Genomic DNA, 21,396 nt, shown 5'->3' with positions numbered 1-21,396 from the left:
GAGGGTGGGGACACAGGGAGGACAAAACAAACAAAAATGATCCTACTAGGCCTTGTGACATTCAGATCATGCAAGTGCAGTATAGAGATGTGCAGGGGATAGGGGAGGGGGGAAAGTGCCGTTCAAGGTGGAAAGGTCTGTGAGGCCAGATGGACAGAGCCAGAGTAAAGCAGAGAGTGCAGGGGAAGGGAGGTCCACGAGCTAAATGCAAGGTAAGGGGCTGGAAGGGCTACAAGGGTACAGGCCCAGCCAGGCTAGTGTGGGGGCAGCGGCCCGGCAGGGCAAGTGCAGTTTGAGGGGGTATTAAGAGAAGACCAAGTGCAGGGGTAGACTGGACTGGGGGGGGTCTGGTGCCCTGTACAACTCTGAAGGAACCAGGCAGCCAGCCAGGAGGCAGAAGGGGACATTAACAGGGGAGGGGGAGAGGAAAGGAAGAAGAGAAATGAAAGGTCTTGAGAAGCTTCCAGAATTTAAGGAGATCCGGCTCAAGTCTGAGAGGGTCAGGGAGGCCTTTACAGAGGGAGGCACCTGTAGAGAGAGATAGATCTACCCCCCACTCTCTGCTTCGAAAAGCATCTGATCTGCAGAGAGTTAGAGAGTCAGACAACCGAAGAGCTCTAACAGGGTGATACTCAGCGAGAAAGAGTTGGTTGTAGCTTAGTTAAGTTTAGTTTCTTTATTTATACCGCACAGAACCCTGAGGTAACTGGGCGCTAGAGGATTAAAGCAAGTTCAACAAGTTACATGCATTTTCATAGTATACGGGGACAATAACAATAAGTGCGAGTGACCAGGGTTACATGATGGTCGGAGAATTGCTCAGTGATACAAAGTGAAGTACAGTACAAGGTGAAATACAGTGAAAGAATAAGCAGGCCATGGTTAGAGTGAATTTGTCAATTAGCAGTTCTTGTTAGCGAGCCAGGTCTTAATTTTGGCTCTAAAGGTCCAGAACAATGGTTTCATTCTGAGGTTGAGGGGTAAAGCATATCACTGTTTGGCAGCTAGAACCGGGAAGCTTGTACCACCGCTTTTTTTAGGTTGAATTTGGGAATGGTGAGGCAATGCAAGTACATGGTTCTGGTTGGTCTAACTGATTGGCGTTTGTTGAATTTAACTGCCAAATACTTAAGAGCAGTGTTCGATAGGCACTTATGGATAATGACAAGTGATCTGAGGGCGAATCTGTCTCGTACTGGGAGCCAGTGGGCGTCCTGTCTAAAGTTAGAGATGTGGGAGGACAGAGGAATACTCAATGCAGCTCTTAAGGCATTGTTCTGGAGAACCTGGAGTTTGTTAAGGTTGTGCTCAGAAGTGTTTAAGAAGAGAGTGTTACAGTAGTACATTTGGAAAGCACTAGTGCCCTGGCTAAGGTAATGTAGCTATTGGGCGAGAGGAATGACTTGCATGCATTGATCATCTTATTTGTGTAAGCCGTTGAGGATGCAGTGGCGTTCACTTGCTTTTTGAGGGAGAGAGTGGAATCCAAGTATAGCCCTAAGGTTTTGATTTCTTTGGCCACTTCGATCAAGTTTCCATCAGTGTTGATGAATGCATATCGAGGGTCTAGTTTGTTTGGTCGTGGTTGGGATCCGACGAGCAAGAGCTCAGTTTTCTCGTCATTGAGACATAAACTGTGGTCTGCCATCCACGCTTGGATCTCCAAGTATAAGTCATTATCCAATTTGGAGTCCTCCTCGTAGCACCCTGACAGCGTGATGAGAACCTGGGTATCGTCAGCATAATTTGTGTATGTTACACCCAGGTTGTCGAGACGGTCGAATAGGAGCTTCGTGAATATATTACAGAGTGTTGGCAATATGCACGACCCTTGAGGGACACCGCAATAGATGGGGATAGGATCAGCTGACGCTGAAGGTGAGAAGACCCTAGTGGTACGATTGGATAAGAACGATTGTATCCATGCGGATGCCTCACTGGAGAAGGCAGCTGCCGACGCCAAATGCTTGGTGAGGATCCGGTGATCAACAAGGTCGAAGGCTGCAGAAATGTCCAGCAGCAGGAGTATGGCTAGCTTGTCACTATCCTTTGCCTCATCCATTTGGATTTTAAGGTCCAGAAGGGCTGTTCCTGTTCCATGCCTTGGCCTAAAGCTGGATTGTCTGAGGCCCAGTAAGTTGTTATCCTCCAGGTGTTTCTGGATTTGTAGATAGGCCACTCTATCTAGAATCTTAAAGATGTAGGGAACGGTGGTGATGGGCCTGTAGTTAGTGGGATTGTTGGGGTCTATGATTTCTTTTTAAGAGGGGCATGCCCCAGGCCTCCGTAAGACTATTGGGTACTGAGCTAGTTTCGAAGGAGGAGTTGATTATGGCTGTTATGAAGGGGGCCAAGTCCTTGGCGCCTTCCTGAATGATTGTGGCTGGACATAGATCCCCTTGGCATCTGGACGGCTTGAGGCCTTTAATTATATTTTCTACTTCTTTGGCCGAAACCGGAGAGAAGGAGAAGGGTGAGCAAGCAGGAGTCTTGTGGTTGGGGGGTAGGGAGGTATTGGCTTTTTTAGCCAAGCTATTCTTTTTTAGCTCAATTCTGGATTGGAGCAATGCAATTTTGTCTGCAAGAGCTTTTTGAATTTTAGCACACCATTCTGCATCTTTCACACAAGATTCCGCTGGTGTGGAGGGTGACTCAAGTTCCCTAAGGATATTGAAGAGTTCTTTCATCCTAGATTTGGCATTGAGGATTCTATTGTCATAGGTCTCTTTCCTCGCAGTGAGGATAGATGTTTTATAGGTAGAAGCAGCTGCAGTAAAGAGCGCATTGTTAGGGGGGTTTGGGGTTTTTCTCCAGGTGGATTCCATGTAGAGACACATTGAGGAATACATGCCTGACAACATTTCCACCTGACTCACTCACACCTAATTGCACTGCAATCACCTGACTTAACCACCAGAAACCAGGCATCAACAGTCCTGATGCACTTCTGGACAAGACACCCTGTAGCTCAACCTATCCCAGGGATGCACAACCAAAGCAAGTTGGGAACCCCACACCTGGCACCTGGTCATCCAGATGCAATGCATGCATGAACACAATGGCTGACACATGATGCTAGCCACCCCCCCAGAAGGCCCAACACACAGTGATGGCATAGTACAAGTGAAAGTGAATGTTGAATCACCATGAACCTCAGCACCAAAGTGTTAATGCACATTTCAATTTGTCCCAACAGGCACTCAAGACACCCAGGAAACAACAGAGGAGGCTAGACTCTCCAGGACACCTGCACCAACTACTGCCAGCAAGCAGCCATGCCAATGCAGTCAGGGGAGTAGGAGCGTGCCACCTAAGAAGAGGCAGCATGTCAGCGTGCCACAGATGGGCACACAGACCTTCCAGACAGACAAGGCCACGGGGCCTCCACAGACCGCAATTGTGGAAGCAGCGCCTCCAGCAACAGGGCAAAACACCACCACAGTTGGGGCGACTGTGGACTCACACGTGAGCCAGAGTGGGGACGACAGACTGCAATCTCAGCAGGCCACTGCAGGCACCATAGACATGCAGTCTGAGTCTGCATCACCTGCATCGAGCCAGCCACATTACCCCATCCGCCATTTTCCCCCGGAATCCTCCCCACTGCACACACCACCTTCCCATCGGGCATCCTGCCGTGCTCTACACTATGCAGAGGAGACCTACGATGAGCAGGCAGAGGATGCTCACCATTTAGGACACCATGATGATCATGGCAGTGTACATGCACCACAGGCAGTGCATGGCCCCACATTGAAGGCCATCTGGGAAAGTCTTGACCAGATGGAACATTGGAAGGCACAGATGTGCGCCATAGGCCAGGAATAATTGGGGCATTCTCAGGCTATGCGTGATTGCATTCAGGGGGTATCCAGATGATTGTCATGGTCCATAGGCCGTCTGTGCAGGAGTACAGTGCGCGGCAATGCCAGCAGTGCCTCACAAGCCAGAGGGTGCAAGAGCTGGCTGAACAGTTGTCCTCGTCCCATAAGCCATGGCCAGAGCCATTCACCTAACCATGGACCATCTTCGGGGGAGTGTGCAGGGGAGTTCACAGTCTGCTACTCCTACTGAGGGGTCATTGAAGAGCACACTGCCAAGGCGCTCGCAACAGCGTGCATTTTTATATATTTATTGGGTATTAATAATGCGACTATACACATTGCATTTTGAGGCGCAACAAGACAAGAGGGTGGGGACACAGGGAGGACAAAACAAACAAAAATGATCCTACTAGGCCTTGTGACATTCAGATCATGCAAGTGCAGTATAGAGATGTGCAGGGGATAGGGGAGGGGGGAAAGTGCCGTTCAAGGTGGAAAGGTCTGTGAGGCCAGATGGACAGAGCCAGAGTAAAGCAGAGAGTGCAGGGGAAGGGAGGTCCACGAGCTAAATGCAAGGTAAGGGGCTGGAAGGGCTACAAGGGTACAGGCCCAGCCAGGCTAGTGTGGGGGCAGCGGCCCGGCAGGGCAAGTGCAGTTTGAGGGGGTATTAAGAGAAGACCAAGTGCAGGGGTAGACTGGACTGGGGGGGGTCTGGTGCCCTGTACAACTCTGAAGGAACCAGGCAGCCAGCCAGGAGGCAGAAGGGGACATTAACAGGGGAGGGGGAGAGGAAAGGAAGAAGAGAAATGAAAGGTCTTGAGAAGCTTCCAGAATTTAAGGAGATCCGGCTCAAGTCTGAGAGGGTCAGGGAGGCCTTTACAGAGGGAGGCACCTGTAGAGAGAGATAGATCTACCCCCCACTCTCTGCTTCGAAAAGCATCTGATCTGCAGAGAGTTAGAGAGTCAGACAACCGAAGAGCTCTAACAGGGTGATACTCAGCGAGAAAGAGTTGGTTGTAGCTTAGTTAAGTTTAGTTTCTTTATTTATACCGCACAGAACCCTGAGGTAACTGGGCGCTAGAGGATTAAAGCAAGTTCAACAAGTTACATGCATTTTCATAGTATACGGGGACAATAACAATAAGTGCGAGTGACCAGGGTTACATGATGGTCGGAGAATTGCTCAGTGATACAAAGTGAAGTACAGTACAAGGTGAAATACAGTGAAAGAATAAGCAGGCCATGGTTAGAGTGAATTTGTCAATTAGCAGTTCTTGTTAGCGAGCCAGGTCTTAATTTTGGCTCTAAAGGTCCAGAACAATGGTTTCATTCTGAGGTTGAGGGGTAAAGCATATCACTGTTTGGCAGCTAGAACCGGGAAGCTTGTACCACCGCTTTTTTTAGGTTGAATTTGGGAATGGTGAGGCAATGCAAGTACATGGTTCTGGTTGGTCTAACTGATTGGCGTTTGTTGAATTTAACTGCCAAATACTTAAGAGCAGTGTTCGATAGGCACTTATGGATAATGACAAGTGATCTGAGGGCGAATCTGTCTCGTACTGGGAGCCAGTGGGCGTCCTGTCTAAAGTTAGAGATGTGGGAGGACAGAGGAATACTCAATGCAGCTCTTAAGGCATTGTTCTGGAGAACCTGGAGTTTGTTAAGGTTGTGCTCAGAAGTGTTTAAGAAGAGAGTGTTACAGTAGTACATTTGGAAAGCACTAGTGCCCTGGCTAAGGTAATGTAGCTATTGGGCGAGAGGAATGACTTGCATGCATTGATCATCTTATTTGTGTAAGCCGTTGAGGATGCAGTGGCGTTCACTTGCTTTTTGAGAGAGAGAGTGGAATCCAAGTATAGCCCTAAGGTTTTGATTTCTTTGGCCACTTCGATCAAGTTTCCATCAGTGTTGATGAATGCATATCGAGGGTCTAGTTTGTTTGGTCGTGGTTGGGATCCGACGAGCAAGAGCTCAGTTTTCTCGTCATTGAGACATAAACTGTGGTCTGCCATCCACGCTTGGATCTCCAAGTATAAGTCATTATCCAATTTGGAGTCCTCCTCGTAGCACCCTGACAGCGTGATGAGAACCTGGGTATCGTCAGCATAATTTGTGTATGTTACACCCAGGTTGTCGAGACGGTCGAATAGGAGCTTCGTGAATATATTACAGAGTGTTGGCAATATGCACGACCCTTGAGGGACACCGCAATAGATGGGGATAGGATCAGCTGACGCTGAAGGTGAGAAGACCCTAGTGGTACGATTGGATAAGAACGATTGTATCCATGCGGATGCCTCACTGGAGAAGGCAGCTGCCGACGCCAAATGCTTGGTGAGGATCCGGTGATCAACAAGGTCGAAGGCTGCAGAAATGTCCAGCAGCAGGAGTATGGCTAGCTTGTCACTATCCTTTGCCTCATCCATTTGGATTTTAAGGTCCAGAAGGGCTGTTCCTGTTCCATGCCTTGGCCTAAAGCTGGATTGTCTGAGGCCCAGTAAGTTGTTATCCTCCAGGTGTTTCTGGATTTGTAGATAGGCCACTCTATCTAGAATCTTAAAGATGTAGGGAACGGTGGTGATGGGCCTGTAGTTAGTGGGATTGTTGGGGTCTATGATTTCTTTTTAAGAGGGGCATGCCCCAGGCCTCCGTAAGACTATTGGGTACTGAGCTAGTTTCGAAGGAGGAGTTGATTATGGCTGTTATGAAGGGGGCCAAGTCCTTGGCGCCTTCCTGAATGATTGTGGCTGGACATAGATCCCCTTGGCATCTGGACGGCTTGAGGCCTTTAATTATATTTTCTACTTCTTTGGCCGAAACCGGAGAGAAGGAGAAGGGTGAGCAAGCAGGAGTCTTGTGGTTGGGGGGTAGGGAGGTATTGGCTTTTTTAGCCAAGCTATTCTTTTTTAGCTCAATTCTGGATTGGAGCAATGCAATTTTGTCTGCAAGAGCTTTTTGAATTTTAGCACACCATTCTGCATCTTTCACACAAGATTCCGCTGGTGTGGAGGGTGACTCAAGTTCCCTAAGGATATTGAAGAGTTCTTTCATCCTAGATTTGGCATTGAGGATTCTATTGTCATAGGTCTCTTTCCTCGCAGTGAGGATAGATGTTTTATAGGTAGAAGCAGCTGCAGTAAAGAGCGCATTGTTAGGGGGGTTTGGGGTTTTTCTCCAGGTGGATTCTGCCACTCATTTGGCGTTCCGAAGGATTTTCAATTCGGAGGTAAACCATTTCTTAGGGTGGGCTACTGGTTTAGCTTTGGTGAGTTTAATGGGAGCGATGCTGTCTACTGCTGCCTCAAGTGTTTTGTCGTAAAGGTCAACAAGTTTATTTGCATCTTAGTCTGTGTAGTTTGCAGGGACAAGGATATAATGGATTAGTGGGCATAGGCGTTGCAACGTTATTTTACGGTTATTCCTGGCAAGGGTTTGCGGAGAGATAGCCGGTGTAGTGCTGGTATGAGCATTCCCTTGGATGGAGAAGGAGATGACATGGTGGTTGGACCAAGCAGTTGGTTCGTTTTGGAGGATGGTGGTAGCGCAGTTGTAGTCAGCCAACCAATCCAGAGTTCTGTCCTTATTATGCGTCGGTGCTGTGGCGTGATGGTTGAATCCGAGTTGGGAGATTGTGTTTTCCAGCGATAAGGCATTTGGGTCATTAGGATCACAGAGGCCTAAGTTAAAGTCACCTAAGTTAAAGTCACTACGCTTCCATAAAGTCCCACGTGGCAAATCACCGCCAAAGATGGTTGCCGCTTTCATCAGGATGTGTGTCCCTGCCTGAGATCACCATCCAACAGCACCAGAAGCACGGATTGGCTGCCAGTGTTCATTTAGGCACCAATCACACGCCGTCACAGTGCACAAAGGCACTGGCACAAAGGCTTCCTACACCTGTCCTGAGCCTGTCCAGAGAAAGTCAAGAGGCCAAGGCCAGTCCCCCTGCTGAAACCTGGTTTGGAGACTTGGTAAGCGCTACAAACATTCTCTATATACTTTTGATGCATGCCCCTTCCTGCATTAGCCCAACGCCTCGCCATTTATCACTACCACCATAGAGTGCCGCCCACTGATACAGACACCAATCGGCTCCAGATAACAGGCACTAACAGTATCAGTCATCATGGTCTCTTCACACTTAAGAGCCCTCCCTCACTCTGTCTGCATATGGAACTAAAAACGAAGTTAATCTGCATGGCTGGCCCCTTACACTGTATTCTCAGCCACCATTGTGAACTGCCTATACTACCTTCACTCTACCTTCACTGCTATACTGCCCTTTCGTTCCCTGCCTAGATATTGCCCATTGCACGTCTGTCAATTGCCTTTATCCTCAACTGCCCTTTTACTGAATCCAGGTGTTACCCTAATGCATTTGTGTCTATTGCTTTTATCTCGAATCTAGGTGTTACCCCCTTTGCACTGAGTCAACTGCTCTTATATTGAATCTAGGTGTTACCCCTTTGCACTGGGTCAACTGCTTTTATATTGAATCTAGGTGTTGCCCCACTGCATTTGAGTCTATTGCTTTTATCTCGAATCTAGGTGTTACCCCTTTGCACTGAGTCAACTGCTTTTATATTGAATCTAGGTGTTACCCCTTTGCACTGAGTCAACTGCTTTTATATTGAATCTAGGTATTACCCCTTTGCATTTGAGTCAACTGCTCTTATATTGAATCTAGGTGTTACCCCACTGCATTTGAGTCTATTGCTTTTATCTCGAATCTACGTGTCACCCCTTTGCACTGAGCCAGCTGCTTTTATATTGAATCTAGGTGTTACCCCACTGCATTTGAGTCTATTACTTTTATCTCGAATCTAGGTGTTACCCCTTTGCACTGAGTCAACTGCTTTTATATTGAATCTAGGTGTTACCCCTTTGCACTGAGTCAACTGCTTTTATATTGAATCTAGGTGTTACCCCCACTGCATTTGAGTCTATTGCTTTTATCTCAAATCTACGTGTCACCCCTTTGCACTGAGTCAACTGCTTTTATATTGAATCTAGGTGTTACCCCTTTGCACTGAGTCAACTGCTTTTATATTGAATCTAGGTGTTACCCCACTGCATTTGAGTGTATTGCTTTTATCTCAAATCTAGGTGTTACCCCTTTGCACTGAGTCAACTGCTTTTATATTGAATCTAGGTGTTACCCCACTGCATTTGAGTCTATTGCTTTTATTTTGAATCTAGGTGTTACCCCACTGCATTTGAGTCTATTGATTTTATCTTGAATCTAGGTGTTACCCCTTTGCACTGAGTCAACTGCTTTTATATTGAATCTAGGTGTTACCCCACTGCATTTGAGTCTATTGCTTTTATCTCGAATCTTGGTGTTACCCCTTTGCACTGAGTCAACTGCTTTTATATTGAATCTAGCTAGGTGTTACCCCTTTGCATTTGCGTCAACTGCTCTTATATTGAATCTAGGTGTTACCCCACTGCATTTGAGTCTATTGCTTTTATCTCGAATCTAGGTGTCACCCCTTTGCACTGAGTCAGCTGCTTTTATTTGAATCTAGGTGTTACCCCACTGCATTTAAGTCATTTGCCTTTATACAAATGCCTGCCTTACGCAGCCCGGCCTTCGGTTGTACCTACTATTTGTATATACTGTCTTACGTCCCTGCCTAGCGCTGCAGAAGCTCCCCACAGCCAATATCCCTACACGGTTACCACCTGCTAGCTATCCACTCATCAGCCCTTTGCACCCACTCTCTACCACTTCTTTGGAGTCCTTCTCCTATGATGGCCACCCTAAGAGGAGCCACACTGACCATGGCAACACTTCTCCCTTTAATCCACAATATCTCACCTCAGAACTGCACCAACACAAACACCACACGCTACACAGATCATCTATCCCCAGCGGAATGGATAAATAGATTCGCTCGCCCGCCTACACCCCCCATACCCTGCCCCACACCTCTAAGAAATTCACGACTAGGCTCTCGCCTCACTCTACCAACTACTACCATCAACCAGAGTGCAGTGCCACCTATCAAGTGCAGAAACGTTAGACTGAGCCACCGCACTAGCTTGAGTCACAAACCCGCCAGGGCAGTCTCCATCCAGACTAGGAATATCAGCCTTCAGACACCGCATATTGATCCCATAACCAGCCAAAACTGCACCACACCCTACACACCACCACAACCGAAAGCCAACCCCTCTAACTCTCCCATCAAGGGTGCCCTCATCAATGCCCGTTCCTTAGTAGCCCATGCTACCGATGTGGCTGACACCATCTCCTCTAACCACATTGACTTTATAACCATAATGGAAACTTGGCTCCACCCAGCTACTGGTCCTACCTTAGCAATAGCCACCCCATATAACTATATCATCATCTGTGCTGACAGGAAAAATGGAATAGGAGGGGGCATGGTGATCATTGCTAAATCTGACCTAAACATCAGAGAAGCTTCTAACGCAACCCTTCCTTCAGCCAAACTCCTATCCATCAAACTTCCATTATCGAACACCCAAACCATCCTCCTACATATTATTTACAGACCACCAGGCCCCCTATCCACCTTTGAAGAGGACATCTCTCTTTTGTTTACCACGAACACCAAACCCAATTCACAAATTATCATCATGGGTGACTTCAACTTGGGACTTAATGACTCTAATGACAATCACGCCATCTCTCTCAATGACACAATTACTCACCTCACTCAACATATTAATAAGCCTACACACACAAAAGGAAGATCCCTAAACTGGCTAGCAGATGCCAACTGCAACCTCTCACTGGCACACATCACACCATGTGCCTGGACCGATAATCACCATATCACCTTCTCATTACCCAGAACTGCTCCCAGAACGACACCACTCCCCAGGACACCACAAATAATCTCCAGACACAACCGTAACATCACTATAGATAACCTTAGACCTCTCATCACGCCCATCACCAAAGCCAATCTCCCTTCCCAGAATACGAACCCCGCTACCTTGGTAGACCTTTACAACAACATGATGGAACTAACCCTCAACGAGATAGCCCTACTCAAACAACGTAAAGCCAAACCCATAGCCCACACCAACAAATGGTTCTCTGCAGAACTAAAGGCTCTTCGTAACATCAAAAGAGCTGCGGAAACTAGTTGGAGAAAAGCTCCCTCCCCTTCCACAAAAGATAATTTCTCTACAGCGGCCTCCACCTACAAATCTGCTATCCTAAACGCCAAAAAAGAGATTTACAATACGAGAATACTCAATGCTAAATCTGGCACAAAATAACTGTTCTCTATACTAAGAGAACTTGAATCACCATAACCACCCACAGAGGACTGTACTAAAGACAAAGCATGGTGTAATAACATCCAGCTAGCCCTCTCCAACAAAATTGCCCTGCTACAAGCTAAGATTGAAAACAAAAAAGCTAACATTGCTACCAAAGACTACCTCAATAGTAAAAAATACCTCACCACTCCCAACTGCCCTCCTTTTCACTTCGCCCTAGTCACTGAGGATGAAGTAATCAATCGCCAGCCTTAAACCATCTAATTGTAAAGGTGACCTATGCCCTGCTTCTGTCATCAAGGACGGAGCCAAAGACTTAGCTCCCCTCATCACCTCACTGATCAATCTTTCATTTAAGAATTCAGTGGTCCCCAACAACCTCAAAGAAGCGTGGGTCCTCCCCCTTCTTAAAAAACCCAACCTAGACCCCAACATCCCCACAAATTATAGACCCATCACAACGGTCCCTTTTCTCCTAAAAATATTAGACAGAGTAGCCTTCCTTCAAATACAACAACATTTGGAAGAAAATAACCTCTTAGGCCTGCGACAATTCGGCTTTAGACCTAGGCACGGGACAGAAACCGCCCTCCTAGATCTAAAAATCCAAATGGATGAAGCCAAAGACAAGGGCAATCTGGCCATCTTGCTCCTGTTGGATCTCTTCGCTGCCTTCGATCTGGTTGACCACCAGATCCTTACTCACGACCTCTGTTCGGCTGCTGCATTCTCCCAGAATGCCACCAATTGGATTCAGTCATTTTTGTCTGATAGGTCGACTAGGGTCTTCGCCCCCTCAGCGGCTGCTGACCCCATCCCAATCCAATGTGGAGTCCCCCAAGGTTCCTGCATCTCGCCTACACTTTACAACATCTTCACTAAGCTTCTCTTTATCCGACTTGACGAACTGGGTGTCAGCTACACCAACTACGCTGATGACACCCAGGTACTCATCACACTCACTGGCTGCTACGAAAAATATGCTGCAAAGCTTAACAAAATCTACCTAGAAATTCAAGCCTGGATGGCCACACATAGTCTTTGCCTCAATGACGATAAGACGGCACTACTTATCGTAGGATCCCAGTCCCGCCTCAATAAATTGGATTCCAGGTACCATTCCTTCACCATTGATGGCAACATTATAAAAGTATCCAAAGAGGTCAAAACACTAGGTGTGTATCTCGACTCCACTCTATCACTGAAAAAGCAAATAAACACCACCATCTCAGCTACCACCTACACTAATAAACTTATCAATGTATCTCGTTTTGCAAATTAACCAAAACCCTGTATGTTCAAAGCACGATTGTATTTCTTAATCATGCATCCCTGCAATTTTGTTCCATGATGTGGAGACGCTTGCTATTGTATGTTTAATGTATTTAAGTACTGCCAACCTATCATAGCTACTGGCCTCTTACAGCTCCTCACCATATAGTGTATACTAAACTCTTCCCTACCACCTTACGTACTATATGTAGTAGCCAACAGTATACTGAATATGCACCACCTTTGGCACACCATTAGGCTTGCTCTAGCTTAGTACCTATCTACAATGATTGCCCTGACTAGCTAATCCCAAGCACCCTACAGCCAACTATGCTCTTGGCCTGCAGCGCACTATTCTGAAGTGATCAATGCTCTATTCATCTAACATGTCCAGATTCCCACATACCATACTAGATCGCACCAAAGCCCAAGCATACATACCTCTGGCAAACTGCACCACACTTAAACTTGAAACAGCCTTATCCATAGCTACACTAGTATGTGCACTGGTAACAACCTTACATCCACCAGTACCACCTAACATGCAGCAAAACCAATCCACTAACAAAATGAGTATAGTCTCGCACCACCCCAAACTATCCACTAATTGTTCCAATGGCTCATATATACAGTTAGACACAGGCCTAGCATGCCTATTGTGTCACCGACACCACCCGTTACCATGTCCCACGCCATTCCTACTCAATACACCAGCATTCACCACAATAACACCCACCCCTCATTCAATACATACCCCCATCCCTCTCCCTCACTCACACCTCAATCCAGTAACCCATCACTAAGCACCAACCATTACAAGGGGCTCCACTCAATGCTAGATCTCTAGGGGCACATGCCACTGACATCCACAACCTTATTCTTGAACACAATTTAGACTTCATAGCCATAACCGAAACCTGGCTCCATGCAGCCTCAGGACCACTGCTCTCACTAGCTATACCTGCCAACTATTCTATGCTTAGGTCAGATTGACAGGAATCCACGGGAGGAGAAGTTGCAATTATATTCAAAACATCATCAAAGTTCAGAGATTGTAAAACTGAAACTCTACCAGGCTACGAACTCCTATCACTAAAACTAGCCACCGACCCTAAAACTACTAGCAACTTCCTAATAGTGTACAGAACACCAAGCGCCACAAATAATCCCGACACTGAACTACCACTACTCATCTCCCCGTTAATCAAACCAAATACAAAATTCCTCCTCATAGGGGATATTAACTTGGGATACAACGACCAAACAGACCTCAAAGCCTCAGCCTTCAATAATGCATTCTTAGAAATGCAATTTAAACAAATCGTTAATGCCCCAACCCATGCCAAAGGACGAACACTCGATTGGATCCTTACTCTGAATAACACTGTGAACCGAAAAAAAACATCCTCAAGTTATTCTAGACCGACCACTCCCTTATCACATTCGACATCATCACAATGGAGGAACCCACTCATCCCACCCCTCCTGTTTTACCCACTATGATGAGAAACTCAAACAAACTAACCTCAGAAAACCTAACGCCACTGCTAAACAAATTATTAAATACTCAGCCACCACCTATGCAGGAGAGATTGCTCTACGCCATCAAAATTGCTTAAAATTAGCAATTGACGAAACAGCACCACTTAGATCAAAACGACCCAAATACAAGCCTAGTAACACCTGGTTCAACGAGAACCTCATTGAACTTAGAAGGAAAAAAAGAGCATTAGAACATCTGCTCAGAAAAACCCCCAATAGTGAATCAAAAAAAGAACTCCAACTAGTCGCCAAATCCTACAAAATGGAAGTCTACACACAGAAAGCCAACTCACTCAACAAACATATTGCTAATGCCTCCTCCAACAGCAGGGAGCTATTCACTATCATCAAGGAATTGGAAACACCTATTCATCCTCTCAGCACAGTCGTAGTAAGCGAAGCATGGTGCTCCACTATTCAAGATGCACTAGCTACCAAAATTAGCATGCTGCAAAATAAAATCGAAACCCAAAAGAAAATACTAGGCACCTCCTCCGAGACAGCCTCTATGTCACCTATAGATAACACATCTAATATACCAGACTTTCATTTCACACCAGTAACTACAGAACAAGTACAAAAAACGATAGCCTCACTGAAAAGCCACCAGCTGCAAAGGAGACAACTTCCCTGTTAACCTAATCAAGGATTGCGCTCCCACACTAGCACCTATCATCACCAATTTCGTAAATGCCTTTCAATACCAACTCCATCCCGGCCAACATCAAAGAAGCGTGGGTCACACCCCTCCTTAAAAACCCACCCTAGATCCCACCATCCCCACTAATTATAGACCCATCACCACAGTCCCCTTCCTTCTTAAAATCATGGATAAAATTGCCTACACCAAAGTCCAAGCCCACCTCGAAAATAACTAACTACTAGGGGAAACACAATCAGGTTTCCGCCCTGGACACAACACCGAAACAGCACTGCTGGATCTGAAAAATCAAATGGATGTGGTCAGGAACTCAGGAAACCTATGCATCTTACTCCTACTTGACCTGTCCGCCGCATTTGATTTAGTAGACCACAGCAAACTGTGCCAAACCCTAGCTAACAACTTCAATTTCTCCAAGGAAGCCACCACGTGGATCAATTCATTCATCTCAGACCGTACATCAAGAGTAGCCCTAGGCGACACAGCAGCCGATTCCATTCCAGTCCCACTAGCAGTTCCCCAAGGTTCATGTCTCTCCCCCATGCTCTATAACGTATATACAAAACTACTCTTTGCAGCCTTAGATGCAATGGGAGTAATTTACACCAACTTTGCTGACGATATGCAAATACTTATTCCCATCTCAGGCAACCTAGAACAGGCCATAGCGGCAACTGAGAGCATATTGGAGCCATTGGCAAAGTATTTGGATAAAATCCTACAACCCCTCATACAAGAAACCCCGACTTACATTAAGGACATTACCCATTTTTTAACGAAATTGAAGGAGATTGAATTTGTTAGCACAAGGGATACTCTCTTTACCATGTATGTGACCTCTCTCTACACCAACATCGTACATGCGGCTGGACTAGAAGCAGTGCAATGGCTACTTCTAAGGTGCGATAACAGCCAAGGCGACAGATTATTTGTATTGACACTTCTCAAATTGGTGCTGATGAACAACTTCTTTCGATTTAAAGACAAATTCTATCTTCAAGTTTCAGGGACCAGCATGGGGGCCGCTATGGCCCCAGCATACGCAAACACATATAGACTTTTACTGGCTACAAGTTTCCATCCTCGAAGGACGATTGACAGCGTGCCTCTGAGCCAGTTCCTACGCTACCGGAGAAATATTGATTGATTGATTTATTTATTTATAGAGCGCTTTACACCAAGACGCTGAGTGTATCCTTATACTTTGTAGGAATCCCAACCGAATTTTGTTGAAACTAAAACACGTCCTCCCCTGAAGATGGATTTCCAATAATCCAAAACACGTTGGCACTGATTTCTCAATAGTAGTGTCTTTAGAAAAACCTCTGAGCAGAGTGAATGTAAAGGCTCAGAAGCAGTGAAATACAAATTTGACAACTGTCTTGTATATGAATTACTCTAACACGTTATACTGAGATTAAGTGTACTTTACTTTTGTACTTTACCGCACACGGTTTGCTTAAGAGCATTCTTTTAGCTCAATTGAAATGCTGTCCTTTGTTTTTGAATTACAAACTGACTTGTATGAACTAATCTGTGAATTAAATTATTTTTTTACACACATCTAAGGTATTGGTGTGGTGTAAATTAAATCTGTTTATCAAATCTGTTGGCGATATGATGTAATGATAATCGGGTCTGCCTCACACCTGTTTCTTCTCAGCCGGATTCTTTCTTGGTTGGAGACTCACAGCTAGACAGGGCCGAATGTACCCGGTTGACTATTTGAACATTATATCAAGCCAATCACACCATTCTGAAGATTGTTGAAAACGGAGCCTTGTCGAACAAATATTCCCATGAGGGAGTCTTTAGTTTCTGCAAGGCAGAATTTCTACTTGGGACTAGTTCCCGCGAGGAGTGCAGCACAGGGTTCCGGGCCGGCAACGGTAGTTGCATGTCTTGTTCTTCAACCTAGAACAGGACACCATCTGCGTGAATAAAATATACTCGATCATCCAGAACTGGATGGCAGACAATAGTTTATGCTTAAACGGAGAAAAAACAGAGCTCCTCATAGTAGGATCTCCCACGCCAAGCTCCACTCACAATATAAATCCATAGTCATTGACAAAACTCCCATTCCAATCTCTAATCACGTAAAAACCCTAGAAGTCTACCTAGACTCGAGTCTCACTATGTGCAAACACATCAGCGCCCTAGCCTCAACGACAGCCTACACCGCTAAACTCATCACGTTAAGTCGCCCTTTTCTCACCCAACAAAACTGCATCACATTAGCAAGAGCCCTCATCCTAACCAAAATTGACTATTGTAACATACTCCTACTAGGCACCTCGAAAAAAAACATCAACAAAATGCAGTTACTCCAGAACAAAGCGGTTAGATCAGCGTTAGGCATAGAAAAGGGACCATATATCACACCACAGGAGAGAGGCACACTGGTTATCCATTCAAGCCAGGATACTCCACAAAACGCTCACACTCACACACAAATGTGTCACAGGTGACGCACCCAGCTACCTTAAAAAATGCCTAAAACACAGAGTTACAACCAGAACCCTCAGATCTAATGCAAACCTACATCTACACGTCCCGCGATTCAGTAATGTAAGAACAGGTAGCTCCAGCTTCACTGTAGCAGCCTGCAGAATCTGGAATTCACTTCCAGCGAATGTCAGTAATGAGCCTGCCCTGAACAAATTTAAGAAACTTCTCAAAACATGGCTTTTTTCACAAATACTAAACACCAATGTTCTTCCAGCCAATGTAACTGTCTTGTACCACTGTAATTATGTTATATGTAATAACCAAGGCTGAAACTGTGCTGAATTGTACATGCAACCATTAAGTCTAAGCTTTTTCCTGTAACTATGCCGTGATACCCATGGGTTTGGGCGTATAACAAATGCAATAAATAAATAAATAAAACCGGGAGCCAGTGGAGAGATTTTAGGGCTGGGGCGATGCGGTCCCCGGGCTTGAGCCCAAGGATACGTATTGCAGTCATGTTCTGAATTAGTTGAAGGCCACAAATGGAGGAGTTAGGTGGATTGAGGAAGAGGCTGTAAAAGTAGTCCACCCTGGGGAGGACCAGAGCTCTGGTGACATAGGTTTCTTGGGGAAAGTGAAGAAAGGGAGAATGCCTCTGAGAAGGTGCCTTCTCGGGCAAGGTCCGTGATGTGAGGAGAGAAGGAGAGAGAGAGAGAGTCGAAGTTGATACCAAGGTTTTTTGCCCCACAGGAGGATGAGGGGAGAGGGCCCATGGAGGGCAGCCAGAGTGTGGAAGGGAAAGAGAGAGCATGGGTCCCAATGAGTCATACTAGGAATTGGGTAAAGAGAATTACAATTTCTAACACTACAAAATTGTCTTAGCTTAGCAAAAGCTCTCATATTATGGAAATTAGACTACTGCAACATTCTTCTGCTAGGAACCACTAACACAAACTTGTCCAAACTACAACTGCTCCAAAACCTACATGGCAGCCTTTGGCCTAAAAAGAAATGACCATATATCCCATATCAGGAGAGAAGTGCACTGGTTACCCATCCAAGCCAGAATCCTTTTCAAAACGCTCTGCGTCACCCACAAATGCATCACCAAGGTAGCCCCCCACCTCAACAACTCTATCTCCCAAAATCCCAAAAAAAATCCACGAGAGCCCTCAGATCTGACTCTATTACTCGTACAAATATCCTTTAACATTAACATTTATTCGTACCAAGGTTCGAGAGCTCTAGGGCAGGGGGGGCAGCTTCCCAGTAGCACGTGGCTCTTCAACAAATTTTAACCTGCAACTTGACTAACATTTCTTGAATTTATCACTGCCAAGACTGTAACTATGAAATGCTTTACCTGCTTGCACAACCCATTGTAACCCAATTGCAAATATGTGTACTGTCACAAACCCATTGTCAATTCTGCCTGCAATGCAATGCAACTACCCTGTAACCAGATAAGTAAGCTCTCTGTAACCTACGCTGTGATGCCCCCGAGTTAGGGCATATAACAAATGCTATAAATAAATAAATAAATTGAGGCATAGCTCGTTAGCAGTGCAGACAGGCAGTCAGGAGGAAGAGGAGGAGGCAGAAGAGGGAAGCTTGAAGGAGAGCTGCATGTCATCCACATAAAACTGGAAATTAGGAGAGAAGGTGGAGATCAAATGGGCTAGAGGGGCCGGGTAGATGTTGAAAAACCAAGGCGAAAGGACAGAGCCCTGGGGCACACTGCAGTTGTAGAGTGAGATGGTGAAGAGGAAAGGGCACAGTTGAACCTAGGAAGGTTGGCCTGAGAGGAAGGAGGTCAACCAGTCCAGAGCAAGGTCGGTGATGCCAAGGCTATCACAGAGCCTATTTATCAGGGTGGCATATTTGGCCGTATCAAAGGCAGAGGAAAGGTCAAGAAGGATGAGAACGGAAGGAGAGCTGGAATCGAGATTAGAGAGCAAGTCTACAAGGGTGTTCAAGAGAGGAGTTTCCGTGCCTCTGACAGCTCTGAAGCCAGACTGGTGGTCGTGGAGACAACCAACATATTCAGTGTGGTAGATAAGCTGGGAGATGGCCAGCTTCTCCAAGAGTTTGCCCAGGAAGGGGTAATTGAGATAGGGCAGTAGATTGGCACGCAGGAAGGGTCGTCAGAAGGCTTTTTGAAGAGAGGGTGCACATGGGAGTGCTTGCAGAGTGAGGGGAAGATATAGTGGCAAAGGAGTGATTTCATAAATCGGCCAAATCTGGAGCACGGGAGACAATGTTGTCCTTGATAGTTCTCGAGGAGAAGGGGAGCCCCTGTTTGGATGAGACTTTCATACAGCAGACTTGACTAAAAATGTCCTCAGGTGTTATGGGAGGAAAAGAGGAGAGTAGGAGAGCAGGAGAGAGGGGGGCGAAGGGAGGCTTGAGAGCTGGTGGGGGAGCAGGGTGTGGAGTAGAGGAGAGTGCTGACAGCATGTCCTGAGTTTTAGAAATGAAGTGAGAGGCCAGAGAAATGCAGAGGGCCAGGGAAGGCAGAGGAGAAGTGGAAACTGCAGTAGGGCTGGCGAGTTCCTTGCAGATTTTGAAGAGTTCAGCCATGTTGTTAGTGGCTGCAGAGATGCAGGCTTCGATATAGGCCCTCCTCTTCGAGCAGATGGAGTCTGTAATGCCTTTGGAGCAGGCGGTAGCCAGTTTGTCAGAGGATGTGCTTGAAGCCTGCCACATCTGCTCAGCCACTGTGCACTTGCGTTTCAGATCCGCTAGGTCGGAGTCATACCAGGAGTTGCACTTGGAGGGAGGTTTCATTCGGATCCTCATGACAGGGGCAAGGATATCCAGAGTGTTGGAAATGGAGAGCTGAAGGTTAGTAAGGACTGTGTCAGTGAGAGTCCGTGGCAGAAGTAGGAGGGGGAGTGAAGTTGGTGGCAAAAGCTGCAACTGACACTCGGTTCATAGGTCAAATGACGAGAGGTTGGCAGGCAGTGCGGGCGGGGCTTAGCCACGGGACCCCATAGGTCCAGGTGAGCAGACAAGAGAGCATGATCAGACCAAAAAGAGCAGTAATGAGAGGGTTGGAAATGGGGATGTCTGAAGAGATGAGAGCATCCAAGGTGTGTCTGGGCTGCGCGTGTCAAACCGGAGGGAAGAATGGAGAGGGAAAGAAAGTCACAGAGGTTGCAAAAGAGGCCAGAGGCTGCATCAGGGGAGTCAATGTGAATATTGAAGTCTCTGAGGAGGAGAAACTTGGAGGGGGAGGCCAGGAGAGAAGAGGTGAGGTCAGCCCATTCTGAGAGGAAGTGGGAGACCTGGCCAGGTGACCTGTAGATGGTGGCCAGGGTCAGAGAGAGGCCAGAAGACACCCCAAACTTCAAAATAGGAGTAGGCATAGGTGGGTACGATAGTAGCTGGGATCCACCCACGGAAGATCAGGGCCACTACTCCCCGTGCCAGGTTAGACCTGGGCTTAAAGAGGATCTTGTAACCATCAGGGAGGAGAGTGTCAAAACTTGTGACAGAGCTGGCAGTAACCCCCCAAGCTTCAAAATAGGAGTAGGCATAGGTGGGTACTATAGTAGCTGGGACCTACCCAGGGAAGATCAGGGCCACTAAGCCCGGACCAGGTAAGACCTGGGCTTAGAGAGGATCTTGTAACCGTCAGGGAGGAGAGTGTCAAAACGTGTGACAGAGCTGTCAGTGAACCACGTCTTGGTGAGAGCGAGGACGTCTACAACTCCCAGAATGCCCTGCCCCATGGAGGAACTCACGTCATCTTGTGAGGTTAAGGAACAAGTTACTTACCTGTAACTGTTGTTCTCCAGCATGGGTCTGGCATGGATTCACATGCTCATGAATATTCCCCGTCGTCAGGCTGGGAATCCTCGTTAAAGAAAAATCAGTATCAGTTTTGTTTCTGATCTGTCTTTCGTAGTAGTAACCAATCACTGATCTCTGCGTCATACTGACCATAGCCAATGACTGCCATCTCCCTAAGCCCGCATCTGGCAGCCATCTTCAGATTTGGTAGCACGTGAAGTGGCAGTATGACCAAGTGAAGAGCCGCAGAGGGGTAGGCGGGAGGGTTTGCATGTGAATCCATGCCAGACCCATGCTGGAGAACAACAGTTATAGGTAAGTAACTTGTTCTGTCTCCAGCATGGGGTCTGGCATGGATTCACATGCTCATGAATATAAGAATACATAGCAGTACACACATGCACAACCACGGGAGGTGGCAAAAGGCTCAACATTAAGCAATACAACAACTCAACATTAAGCATCTCTTACCTCCTCACCAGGCTCACCTTAAGCGAACAGGTTGCGCAGCACTGCTTGGCCGACCCTGGACTCCTCCCTGGAATCCCGATCGACGCAGTAGAATCTCGTGAAGGTGTGCGTCGACCT

This window comes from Ambystoma mexicanum, chromosome 3q (genome assembly GCF_040938575.1).
Source record: "Ambystoma mexicanum isolate Mex_15411 chromosome 3q, UKY_AmexF1_1, whole genome shotgun sequence".
Classification (NCBI taxonomy): Eukaryota; Metazoa; Chordata; class Amphibia; order Caudata; family Ambystomatidae; genus Ambystoma; species Ambystoma mexicanum.
The sequence above is the reverse complement of the archived record's forward strand: the minus strand, read 5'-3'. Positions refer to the sequence as shown.